A 13,763-nucleotide genomic window follows, 5' to 3' on the forward strand; every position below is an offset into this window, starting at 1 on the left:
ATTGAAATGACTATTTGTATTATAAATATATACTTAGTATGTGCAAAACTATATTAAGTGGTTAAGTTATGAGATATATATATATATATATATATATATATATAGTTGTTGGTGTTTTAACTATATATGATGCATGAGATATTATAGAACATATATGCTCTTTTAATGTGATGGATATAACTTTATAAAGGTAAGGATATATATATATATATATATATGTATATGCAAAGTGATATTATTTTTGTAGAAAAGGGTGAGTGTGAATGCAAGAAATTATTTTTGTAGGAAAGTTTGAGTGTGAATGCAAGAAAGTTGAAAAGTGGGTGTGATTTTTCTTTCCCTAGCCATACACGTATCCACCCCAAATTTTCCACTCTCTTTATCTGATTTTGCTGCCCCAAAAGTCTTCTCCCATATCTAATCTTCCTGGCTGCACCAGACAAGAAAGTCTAGCTCCTTTACTTCTTTCTCAATTCCTCTTTCTTTGCTCTTCTTTCTCTCTTCTTCCTTTGTTCTTACATGGCAACCCTCCCTCTCTCACCAAAACAAAATATCCCTCTCTAAAGAAGAAATTAAAGGGTTAACACTAAAATTTCAGCTTCAAATTGTTGGGGGTAAGTAATCAAAACTTCATTTGTTTATTTCTACTTCTTTAACCTCTATCCTGATTTTATGGGCTGAATTATGATTCTGTTTTAGTGATTTGAAGGTTTAATGATATTATGGTTTATTGAATGTTTAATGACATATTTTAGTATGTTTACTATAGGTATAAAAATACCCAAATGAAATTAAGGCTTATTGCTATTTGTTGATAATTTTGTAAGAATATGTACTGAAGCTGTCTTTGTGACAGATTTGATGTTTACAACAAGAAAAATATGTATTAAATCATATTCTATGAATTAGGATTCTAGAAGTAGTTTTTATGAACTCTAAGACACACATGGTTGTTATGGAAGTGGTCTCACAGAATTTGGATGAACATAAAAATAATGGTTTAATTTTTAAGTTGCAAGAAATTCTGTAAGGACAGATTTGAGTATGCTGTCTTGTGTGATTTTTAGTAAATCATGGATTTGTTCTTTGACTCCGAAATTTTTATTATTTATACTGGACATACAGGGGAGTAGTTATGTAAAATTTCATGACAATTGGATGTCTGTGGACAGCCCGTTTGTATTTTACAAATGGAGCATATGCTGCTGAAATGAGTAGTGAACAGAATATGCTACACCTAACTTTGTGGATTTAATTCTCAAGTTAAGGTAAATGTTTTGAGCTATAATTTAATATTCTCATCCTTTGGTATGTTTGGAGTATATATAAATTTTATGAATTGGTTTCTCTATGATTTACTACATCATGTTGTCTGATGAATGTACTTTGTATTTGTGGGAACCTCATTGAGGTGGGATTAGGATTTCCTTGATTCTAAGAGATAGACTTTGAGATGAATGCATAAGTTTATGATAAGGAATTATGGATAGTAATAAGTTTTGATATTTGGTTTAGGTGTTACCAGTTCCTCAGGTTTAAGCTCCGTCAATTGTAGGCTTTCAGTTCCTCTGCTTTCAGGTAAGGGATAAGTTATATGGGCATTTGGTAAGTCATGAGGTTATTTTAAAGTATATTATGCATTAAAATGTTTTTGATTAGAGATATGGCATGTAATCATTATTCTAACAAAGATATGTTCATGAGCTTTCGAAAAACTTATGTATATGATTTAAGCATATTGATGTTATTATTGATTCCACAAACATGATGTTTAAAGAAAAGAATGGAAATGCTATTATTATGAAATGTTATGCAAAATAAGAAGTTTCAGTACGACGTAAAGTATGAAATATTTTTGGGTTATGTTCTCTGGTGATCCAAACTCTGTCAGTAAGGATTAATTACTAACTTTCCATGGAAAATGTTATATGATTGGCCATTATATGGGACTGGTTCTGCTGTACCCGCCCCTTGTTAGTCACGGCCAACTTGTGGGGGAAGCCAACCTACCCCCATGGTTGGAAGATATGTATTATGATGTGATCCCGGGAATATCTGGCATTGTGGGGAATGCTGGATGTCTAGCACCGTGGTGCTAGAAGCCTCCCAAATAAGTACAGACTTATCAGATATGGGCTAACCAATAAGTTATTTATGAATAGCTATATTATGTTATTAATCATGAGAGAATGATTTTGTTAAATGCATTGTGAAAAGTTAAAAGCTCTCATGAAAATAAGAAGTTTCTGATGAAAAGAAAGCTGTTCATTAAAGATAAAAGTTTCTGAAGTTCTATTGTGCTATAAAGATAAAGTTTCTGATGAAAGTACAAGTTATGTTTAAAATTTATCAGATACCTGTTCTTTATGAAATGTTAAGTTTTTTGACTATGAAAGTTATAATATTTTTCGAGAAAATATTTATAAAGAAATATTTTCTTATTGGGTCAAGATGTTTCTAGTTTAATACAAAGTTGCCGATTATCTGATTTAAATTAAAATAATTATTTGTAAGGAAAATATATATGGTGACTTTGTAAGAACTGCAGGAGATTCAATATGAAAGGTTTTGGTAAAATTATTTTGATAAGAAAAAGGAGAATAATTATTTTCTATGAAGAGAGTATAAGCTATTATTATGAATAGTATAAAATACTATGCATGAAAAGATGTTCTCCTGTTCGAATATTCATAGAATGAAATGATTTGATTTACATGCATCCTTATTGAATTCTCATATATCTTACCTTTATTGAGCTGTGTAGCTCACCCCTTCCACTCTTTCAGTTAGCAGGTTTTATTTTGGAGCAGAGGGAGTCTTAGTTGAGTTTGAAAGGAGCTGGTTTTAGTTTTATATGTATAGATCCTAAATTAGCAATTTGATATTTAGCTTTGTAGTATTGTGTATATTAGGATCTAATGAAAGTTGTGTACCTTAAAGTATTAAGAGATGTATTATGTGAAAGTGTGGATAATTAAATGATTGGTGGATTATGTTATTTTGAATACAGTGTAGATACTCTGACTATCAAGTGAAAAATTATATCAAGAAGTAAAGAAACAAGAACGAACAGAAAAAGGAAAGCTATTGTAAAAGTTTGTAAAAGTTAAGTTCGTTCTTGTTAATATCATATTTAAGCTTGATATTAGCATGCCAGTCATGGTCACAAATCCGGGTATCGGATTTGGGGCGTGACAGGTACGATACCCACTAAAAAAATAGGTGGGTACCGTGGAATGACCCATAATTTAAGTATTAATCCAACACTTGAACCAATGAAGCAACGGTTGAATTAATAAACATCATATCACTTTTCAGATGGTTCAATACTGATGTGGAATGCGGAAGCGTTAAAACAGAAAATATCTACTTTTAGAAGACAATAAACAAAACACATTTGCTTCTGAAAATAACCATGAATCCATGAGGATTCCTTGAATCCACAAGGAGAAAAGGTTCTTGAATCTACCAGAGAAACAATAGACAAAAGTCTGAATTTTATTGATTGAATAATTGCTAAAAAATGTGTAAAGACTTACGGGTCTATTTAAGGGCTTCATAAAACTTGACAGACAAGAAAATATATTCTAAAATAACTCCTAATTAAATCCTAACCATAACAGGAACCAAATTTGACCTAAAAAACATTAAAAACACCTAAAAACAATGAAATAATAACTCTAAACCCAAAATAACGAGCCCTTTGATATTCTTTCCATACTTGCAACCCATCAATAGAATAAACAAATCAACTTGAATTCCATTTTCCTTGGCCTTCATGTAATTGTAAAGATTTACCAAATAAGAACTAACAATTAAATTAAATCTATCAACCCCAATAAAATCAATAAACTTCGGTGTATCACTTACCACCAAAATAAAAGGATCTTGAGATTGACAATCATATGATTTGATTTCATTGAGATCCTTGAAATTTTCCTCTTCAATTTCTTCCTCAATGGTCTCTACCATCTTGACTTCAACATCTTTCTCTATAATAGGATCTTCACTATTCCCCTCCACAATAATTTTGATTTGAGGATCTTCTTCCATAACAAGAATTTTTTCAGAAATCTCTATATTTTGTTCTTTGACTTCTACATAATCTTCAAGAACAATATTTTCTTCAACATGCAATTCTTCCTAAATTGGTGGAATATATGGTTCTTCAAAATAATTCAAGTGTAAACTTTTTGGCCAATAATAATCTTGTTTTGTATACGACAAAAGTTCATCACAATCCAAAAGATAAAAGTTGACAGTAAGCAACTTTTTCATCCTTAGCCATGAACGAATTTTGTCTTTATCTCGTCTAATTCTATCAGACTATATTTGTTCCCATCAATGTAAAGCATACTCACTAAGTTTATACACAGCAGGTTTAACTTTTCTCTCATAATAAATATTCTCAAAGTCAAATAAATCCTATAGATCAAGTAACTAATCAAGAAAATCCTCTTTTAAAAAATAACCATTAAAACTTGCAATTTTTCTATAAGATCTATATGAAATTTGCTTACCAATAAGTTACCTGTGAGTTATGTCTTCGCAACAGTAATCCCTATTGTTTCCATGCTCCAACAACAGCATTTTAGCAAAGATATTTGTGAGTGTCAGCTGTACGTCATGTAATACTTGCTAAATTTTCTATTACTGGAATTGCTACCGTCCCATACGTCAGCAACTAGACCAGGATAAATCAATTCTCTTATACCAACTGATGTGTAATGTGGAAGCATTAAGAAGCAGAAAACGTTTACTTCTAGAAAATAAGGGGGGAAAAAAACACATTTGCTTGAGAAACAATAGACAAAAGTCTGAATTTTATTGATTGAATATATGTCTTAGGGGCCTATTTAAAGGCTCCATAAAACTTGACCGACAATAAAATATATTCTAAAATAAGTCCTCATTAATACCTAACTATATCAGGAACTAAATTTGATCTAAAAAGCATTAAAAGCACCTGAAAAGAAGGAAAAAATAACTCTAAACCTAAAATAACTAAAATTACAAATTAAATACTAAAATTAATAAATTACAATAATTAAATAGTAAATTGTGTCCTAAATCAAATACTCCATATATAGGGTGATGACTATACTTTATAGTTTACACCTAATCATTTCAAATATACATATTAATAAAACACAAATTACTCATGAATTTCATTAATAGAAAAAATTAATTTATTTCATACTTTATTCAAGCCATTTAAATTAAGATTGAAATCCAAAACTCTCTTTAATTTTCTTATCCAAAAAAATCCACAAATAAGAAAGAAGGTTGATCAGGATGGTAGCTAGACAACTAATCCAGTATTGTATCCACATAATTATAGGTTGGAACTTGATAGAAAATCTAATCTTCATCACGCTTCACCATTTCCAAAAGTGATATTTCTATTTCCCTTTCTAAAAATAATGTGAAATTTCTATTCATGTATGTTCCAATACGCGACCTGTAATAATATCAAAAAAAAAAAAATCTAAACATTCTATATAAAAAAAAAAAAAAAAAAAAAAAAACATATATCCACGTTCAGCAAAATTTTATTTTTTAAAGAAAAATCCTTACATCAACGTAACACATGTTTTTGAACTCTCCCCTTTTTTTGGCATAAATCAAATTATTTTATTGAATCAAAATCTTATCAAGTTCTCTATTCAAAATTTCAAATGCTAAATAAAGGTGACAATTTTTGACAAAGATAAAATAGAAATAGAATAAAATTTACTTACAAAATTGGTTGTAACCTAAGGCTATAACCTTTTATTGGATTACATATTCTTCTTATATCTTTCATGCTTGCAAAATTTTTAAAAAATTAAAGATTAATAGCTATGTCATCAATAAATTATTTAAATTGTAAGTTTTTGTAGTTTAAAATTATGCATAAAATATAAACTTATAGATCATATAATAAATAATATCTGATTGACACAAAATTTGACATGTATATTAAGAACGTAAAGAACATGCAATTCAATAGTTAGATTTTCAAAATATGTAGTTGTAGGGGGGCGGTTTTGGGGCTCAGGCCCAACAGGCGGGTGGTTCTGGCCCAAAAGTCTCTCAACAATGAATTTGTAAAGAGTAGGTTACAGAACTAGGTCTTTGACAGAGGAAACGTAGTTATGACCAAGCCATGCAACCAGTTGGACGTAAGGATATTCCTTCAAACTTTTGGAGTAACGGTCCCTGGGGCTGTTTCTTCTACTTCTATCTCCTTTCTCTTTTTCTATCTTTTTCTTCTTTCTGCCTGCAATCCCCTTTCCATGGGGATCTCCTTCTCTTATATAGCATTCTTCCTGAGATCATGACCCTACACTTGTCAACCATCTGACCCTCCACTTGAGTGCCTGTCCCATAGGTCATCATTCCTCTTTTCTGTGAGTTGCACTGGCCAAGATGATTCTGCGTTCCTGTCCCTTCCACATTAATGCGGCTGGAAAAGTAGTTCCTTGGCATTTAATGCGGCAGTTGTGGTTGCCCCCCTTCCTGAACGTCACGCACTATTCCTTCGTATTGGGTGACCTTTCGCCAGGTATGGAGTGCGAATTGGACACTTACTTGGCGAGTCCGAGGAGGTACTCCTCCTCGGACCCCCCTAAGTAGGCCCGGCCCATCATGGTTGGGATGGGATATCCTACGCCCATACCTTTTCTTCTTATCGTGGCTGGGCTTGGTACATGTACTACGACCCAACATCAGCTGACAGATTTTACCCCCCACAGTAGTAATATTTATTTTATTGAGTAAGGTTGTAACCTTAGGTTACAAATAATTTTGTAACTAAATTTTGTCCATAGAAATATACATGAGTTGCATATTTATTGGGGAAAATTAGATAAAAGGCTCAAAGTTTATATCCTATTTTAAATAAGGTTTATTTGAATTTGGTCAATTAAAATCACAAATTTATGAAATTGTTTCATTCTAAAGTATAAATTTGTAAATTTGTTCATTTTTAGTATTCGTTTTCTGTTAGTTTGTTTTAAATATTGGAACTTATTACTAAAAGATTTGAACCGTTTCTCCATTAATGTATTTCATATTGGAGTATTTATTGCTTTTTATTTGAAAATTTTATTTTAATTATTGTCATTTATTTCTTATTGAATGTCATGTGTGTGTACATGTATAATTTTAGAATCATAATTTTAATCAATGCCATTTAGGTGAAAATTTTAACAAATTAAAGATTAAAAAATACACATATAGATGGGACAGATTTGAAATTATGACATTCATTCCATGATGATTATTTTTTATTATTAAACCAAGATAACAAATAATTTTTAGTGTAGGCAAGGATTTGAATTGCGATACTTTACTCGATAACAAAAAATTTACTAGTGAAGTTAATTAGGACCCATGATTTTCACGAGGGGATATCTTATGAGACTGATAACATGTAAAACCAACACTTGTTATAAAAGAAAAGTCTCATAAGATAATTTTTCGAATTTAACATAGAAGAAACTTTTATATTTCAAAAATAGAAAGAACCAATGGTTTCAATTCATCCATGTCTGTACAATTTTCTCTTCTACTAATATTTTAGGATCCCCTTAAGGGCTATACCGCCGACCGACCTTGATTTTCTGAGAAGGGTTCGAGTGAGAGCATACTTGTCGGGACCCGAAAGATGGTGAACTATGCCTGAGCTGGGCGAAACCAGAGGAAACTCGAGTGGAGGCCCGCAGCGATATTGACGTGCAAATCGTTCGTCTGACTTGGGTATAGGGGCGAAAGACTAATCGAACTGTCTAGTAGCTGGTTCCCTCTGAAGTTTCCCTCAGGATAGTTGAAGCCCACGTGCAAGTTCTATCGGGTAAAGCCAATGATTAGAGGCATCGGGGGCGCAACGCCCTCGACCTATTCTCAAACTTTAAATAGGTAGGATGGCACAGCTGCTTCGTTGGACTACACTAAGGAATCGAGAGCTCCAAGTAGGCCATTTTTGGTAAGCAGAACTGGCAATGCAGGATGAACCGGAAGCTCAGTTATGGTGCCCAATTGCGTGCTAACCTAGAACCCACAAAGGGTGTTGGTCGATTAAGACAGTAAGACAATGGTCATGGAAGTCGAAATCCGCTAAGGAGTGTGTAACAACTCACCTGCCGAATTAACTAGCCTCGAAAATTGATGGCGCTGAAGCGCGCGACCTATACTCAACCGTCGGGGCAAGTTTGAGGCCCCAATGAGTAGGAGGGCACGGCGGTCACTGCAAAACCTAGGGCACGGGCTCGAGCGGAGCGACCGTCGGTGTAGATCTTGGTGGTAGTAGCAAATATTCAAATGAAAACTTTGAAGGCCGAAGAGCGGAAAGGTTCCATGTGAACGGCACTTGCGCATGGGTTAGTCGATCCTAAGAGATGGGGGAAGCCCATTTGATAGCGTGCTAAGTGCGAGCTTCGAAAGGGAATCGGGTTAAAATTCCTGAGCCAAGACATAGCGGTTGACGGCAATGTTAGGGAATCCGGAGACGTCGGCGAGGGCCTTAGGAAGAGTTATCATTTTTGTTTAACAGCCTGCCCACCCTAGAAACGGCTCAGCCGGAGGTAGGGTCCAGCAGTTGGAAGAGCATTGTACGTCGTGTGGTGTCCAATGCGCCCTCGGTGGCCCTTGAAAATCCGAAGGACCGAGTGCCTCCCATGCTTGGTCGTACTCATAACTACATCAAGTCTCCAAGGTGAACAGCCTCTGGTCGATGGAACAATCTAGGCCTATATTCGAATATTATATACATATTTATATAGTTTCAACCTAACATAGATAGTGGCGGCTCTACATGCAAGCCTAGGTGGTCATAGGACCACCCTGACTTGCAAAAAAATGTATATATACACTTGCCAAAAAAATATTATATGCTAAACTAATCTATTGTGACCATCCTAATAAAAATTTTGAACACCCTAACTTGAGAATTGCAAAAATTTGTGTTTAAAAAAAAATAAGAGTAGACAATTTTTTTTTTTAGGCAAACACAATGCCGAAATAAGAGAGAAGAAAGATAATTCATATATTCGAATATTATATACATATTTATATAGTTTTAACATAACATAGCCAGTGGCGACTCTACACAAAAAAATAATGTGTAAGGACTGAAATTGGATTGGACCTAATATAGGATTGAGTTTTAACCCAAGAAACCCAAACAATAAATTTGTAAAGCATGGATGAAAGAACTAAATCTACTCCAGAAGAAAAATGATAAAATTTGCTAATTTAAGGCTATTAAACACAAGTAAGACGAGAAAGTCTGTACTCGGAGTGGCTTGAGGAGTTTATATTATATTGTCTTGTTTATCAACAAAATTACAAAAGTTCATAGTCTTATCATAAAAATTGCTTGATTTCTTCTCCCCCTTTCTAGTACATCTTCTCATGTTATATACTACAATCTTGGTATTATCCTTACCATACACGTGTAGGTTAGATTTTGGGAACTCCTTCTTGTCCTATCTAACACTTCCCAGAACCATCAACTAGTAGTTGTAAGGCTGCTAGACCACTATTTAGGCATCACTTCCACATTAATGCGACCAGAGAATTAGTTGGGAGGCATTTAATGTGGAGGTAGTAGTTTTTTGAAGATATTTATTGCCCTTCTCCTTTCTTACCCCTTGTCCAACGTCCACCTCTTAGTTGTGATGTAACTTCGAAGAAAGTCTGTGATGATACGACACTCTTATTGACCTCAGATCCTTGTTGCCGAGATGGCTTTTCTCCTCGGACATTCGTTGGGCTTATCTCATATTATCTCTACTTTTCTCTTTATTCCTTTTCCCCTTATAATCTTATTTGGACATCCTCAAATTAGCTAATGTCCTCAGATTGGGCCATAAGCCCAGTTAGTACAGCTTTAACAGTACCTTCTGATTAACTGGCCCCCACATAATGTATATATACACTTGCCAAAAAAATTATATGCTAAACTAATCTATTGTAACCACCTTTATAAAAATTTTGAACACCCTAACTTAAGAATTATAAAAATTTGGTTTCAACAAAAATAAGAGTAGTGTTACTACATTCACAACATTTTTACAATAATTTTAGAACAAATCTAATGTAGTAAACTGTTACTAATTCTAATTTGGGCCAAATACTAATATTATTTTTTTACCCACCAATAACAGCTTTTTGCATAAGATTTATTGTAAAACTGTTGTGGACGTAGCATTACTCCAAAATTAATTCTGCCTCCAAACATAATTCTTAATCCCTATTTTTTATAAATCTTAAATAACAACAATAAATATTATCTCAAATAACAACAAACCTAAACCAAACAAAAACAAGATCAAACCAAACAACAACAAGTGAAAAAATTATTCAATAAAAAGCCTATTATAAAACAAAATAATAAAATTTGTAACTCGTTCAACCTATTCAATACAAATAATTTATAATTTTATTTTTCTTTAAAAAAACGGTATCAAGAAAAATATTATGATAATTTAAATTTCTTAATGACCACCCTAGCAACAATTCCTAGAGCTGCCATTGAACATAGATTTTATACCTATTAGAGCAATTGCATTAGTCAGGCCAAATTTTTCCGTATATTTTATACTAAAAACCTACTTTTATTTTATTTTATTTTACACTGCCACTTTTTCAAAGCGCTCACATCAGTTGCATCTATTTTACAATTCCCTCTATTTAAATAATAATAATAATTTTTTTTTTGTCCCTTTCTTTTTGTACTTATCTTTTTTTTTTTTTTTCTGTCCTTATCACAATGAAAAGATGTTTTTTTACAAAAATTTCTTGGAGCTCTATATATAAATATATATATATATATATATATATTTTTTTTTTTTTTTTTTCTAGCCGAATCAACAGTTGCACCAGCACTAGCCCGGCCATCAAGCAAGTGTGCCTTTGGAGCTTTATATTTGATTGCACAAAAAAGAGAGAAGAGTGCGAGTTATCTATTTGGTTCAAGAGTGCGAATTTGGTTTGTAAAAATCAAATTTTCTATAATCTTCTTTTTCTTCTAATTGTTTCCTCTATTTTCTTTCCACTTTTTTGACATAACCAAATAGTAGAAAATCATAACTTTCTCTATACCATATACTAGTTGCTAACCCATGCGATGCACGGGAAAACTATTGATTATAAAAAATTTTAAAAATCCAGCAATGAGTAAAGAATATAAACTTACAACTTTTTTGCCACAACTTTGACGTGGCAGTGGTAGAATGTTGTTTATGCACAAAAAAATTATTTATAATAAAATCTAAGAAATTTAGAAATAGAAAATTGGGTTAATAATATGCATATTATAGACATTTTGTTAGTTAGTATTTTTATTTTTTTAAAACGAAGAAATATTTAACTTCTATACTTTTCTCAATCCTACTTAGTCATAGTAATAACAATATAGACAATTCAAAATAGGGAACAATATTAAAATTATAACACCTAATTCCATTATCTTTCATGTTGAATCCAAACAAATAATCAATCAACCAAAAATCATAGCTTTAATTAAGAAAACAAAAAATCACATGAACCCAAATAAAAAGTATTTAAGGTGAAAAATTAAGATCAACCTACTAAGACGCAAATATCAAAAACCCCAAGACTTGAAACTTCCAAATTTATAGAATCCCCAAATTCTACTTCAAAACCAAATAAAACCCTTCAAATTCAACAAATTTATATTTCTTTGAATGGAGGTTTAACCACAATTACCAAAATTGTTGAAATATTTCGTCCAAACTTATGCATCGCACGTATATTAATCCATACTATTGGGTTTGGAATCTCTCCCTTTCTAAAGTGGAAGCTGATGAGAATGAAAGAAAGATTGGAATGAGTTGGAGTTTGTTAGGACATATGCGATTCACTTGTTAGGAACATATGTCACTATGTTATGTAATTGGCTAATCCTTTGACAAAATGCACTTGTATTTGGGTAGAACTAGGATGTGTTTAATACTTCAAGAAACTTTGTTTCAAGATCAAGTGTTGAAACTATGCAAGTCTGTCCCAGATTCAAGCTGAAAAGTGCAAGTTTATTAAAGCTCGACAACTAGTAGCTATCGAGCTTGAAGAGCTGTTCCAGTCCTGTAGCTCGACAGCTACTCGATAGATGGCTATTTGTCGAGGTTTAAGAAAAACAGATTTTTTGTTCTATTTTCTTCAAATCCGTGATTATGTGTTTAGGTTTTCTTTTCTTACAACCTTAAACATATAAAAGGATTATTTTAAGGACCGTCAAAGTAGACACAAGTTGCACAAGTGTTAAGCAAAAGTTTGTTAAAGAAAATTGTGACCGGAGACAGAGTTTGCCCTAGTTCATCGTTCTTGTGAAGAAGTTGATGTGTTTGTGCATCGTAGGGTTTTGTGACTAAGCATCTTCTTGATCTTTATTGTCTAGAGGAACTGAAGAACTTTGCAGCCAACAACTTTCTCTAGTTGGTGATTGAAGTCACATATTGGGATCTGCACAATTGGTTAGTCACGTACTAGGAGCTGTGCATTACAAAGAAAGATTGTCACTATAGAACAAGTCTAATTAGGTATTGGGGTAAGGGTTCAACTGTAAGTTGGTATAAGGTACTGGATTCCTTTACTTGTAACCGCTTGTGTTTGATAATAGTGGATTCTCGGGAGTGGTGACCTTAAAATCCCCCGGTGGGGTTTTGTCTCGGTGGTTTTCTCCATTCGTAAACAAATCACCGTGTCAATTTATTTTCTGCTACATATTTAGTTAATTGGTGATTTGTTTGTGCTACCACACGTTTTGCATATTAATTGAATTAATTAATGAACTTGGCTAATTAATCGATAAATTCATCACAAGGGGTCAATACATTCTTGGCCTATCAAGTGGTATCAGAGCAGGCACACTCTGATTAGGGTTAATATTTGCTGTGTTGATCCATTAACCCCTATTTGTCATGGATAGAGGAGAGTCATTAATTATACCTCCTTTAATTGATGGCACTAACTATGCATACTGGAAATTACGCATGAGAGCTTTCTTGCAATCTTTAGAAAAGAAAGTGTGGCAAGCTGTTGAGATAGGCTAGACCAAGCTGAAGGGAGCGCCGGTCGATTGGGATGATGCCAAGATTAAGGCCGCAAATTTCAACAGTAGGACATTGAATGCTTTATTTAGTGTGGTCACTAATGAGGAGTTCAAAAAGATATCATCTATTGAAACTGCTAAGGAGGCATGGACCATTCTCCAGACAACCTATGAGGGAACCAAGACTATCAAAGATTCAAAGCTTCAGAGGCTCACTACAAGCTTTGAAGAAATCAAGATGGAGGAGGTTTTGCAAGTCTTTGGTAAGAACAAACCTAACTTTGATGGGTTAAATCGCCTTAAAATTGTAAGTATTCCCTAAAGATTCTAATTTTTCTTTATTTTCCTATGAAATTTATATTTAATGTCTTTCGACGATAATATATTCACATCCTTGAATATTCATGTCAATATTAGTTAATTAATCGAGTAAAAACCATTTTCTATTGAGCTCATGATAGTCAACATACTCATTTTTTGTTAGAGTTGGCACTTGGTAGTATAGACTATAGACCACTAATTTGAGTGCAAACCTCGAATAAGATTAGGTTTGTAGATCGAGTAATTGTTTAATTTTATCAATCATAAATGAGCTTGAAAATCGAATACTCTTCAAGAGGAAAATTTAATGAACTTATTTTATTTAAATTTTTTTTTTTAAGAAATGCAATTTGGTAATAGTTGGTTATCCATGGCGTAGGTAACC

General features: G+C 32.8%; 1 long non-coding RNA gene across 3 annotated transcripts; it reads left to right on the forward strand.

Moving 5' to 3' along the window:
• Nucleotides 1-263: 263 nt before the first annotated feature.
• On the forward strand, nt 264-2,998 carry LOC126694050 (uncharacterized). Of its 3 annotated transcripts, none has more exons than XR_007645593.1 (3): nt 268-614; nt 1,173-1,268; nt 1,516-2,998. It is a non-coding gene; the product is annotated as an uncharacterized LOC126694050 (long non-coding RNA). The 3 variants fall into 3 exon arrangements; XR_007645591.1 differs by having other exon boundaries at nt 273-614; nt 1,126-1,268; XR_007645592.1 differs by lacking the exon at nt 1,173-1,268 and having other exon boundaries at nt 264-614.
• The last annotated feature ends 10,765 nt before the right edge of the window (nt 2,999-13,763 follow it).

This window comes from Quercus robur, chromosome 8 (genome assembly GCF_932294415.1).
Source record: "Quercus robur chromosome 8, dhQueRobu3.1, whole genome shotgun sequence".
Lineage (NCBI taxonomy): Eukaryota > Viridiplantae > Streptophyta > Magnoliopsida > Fagales > Fagaceae > Quercus > Quercus robur.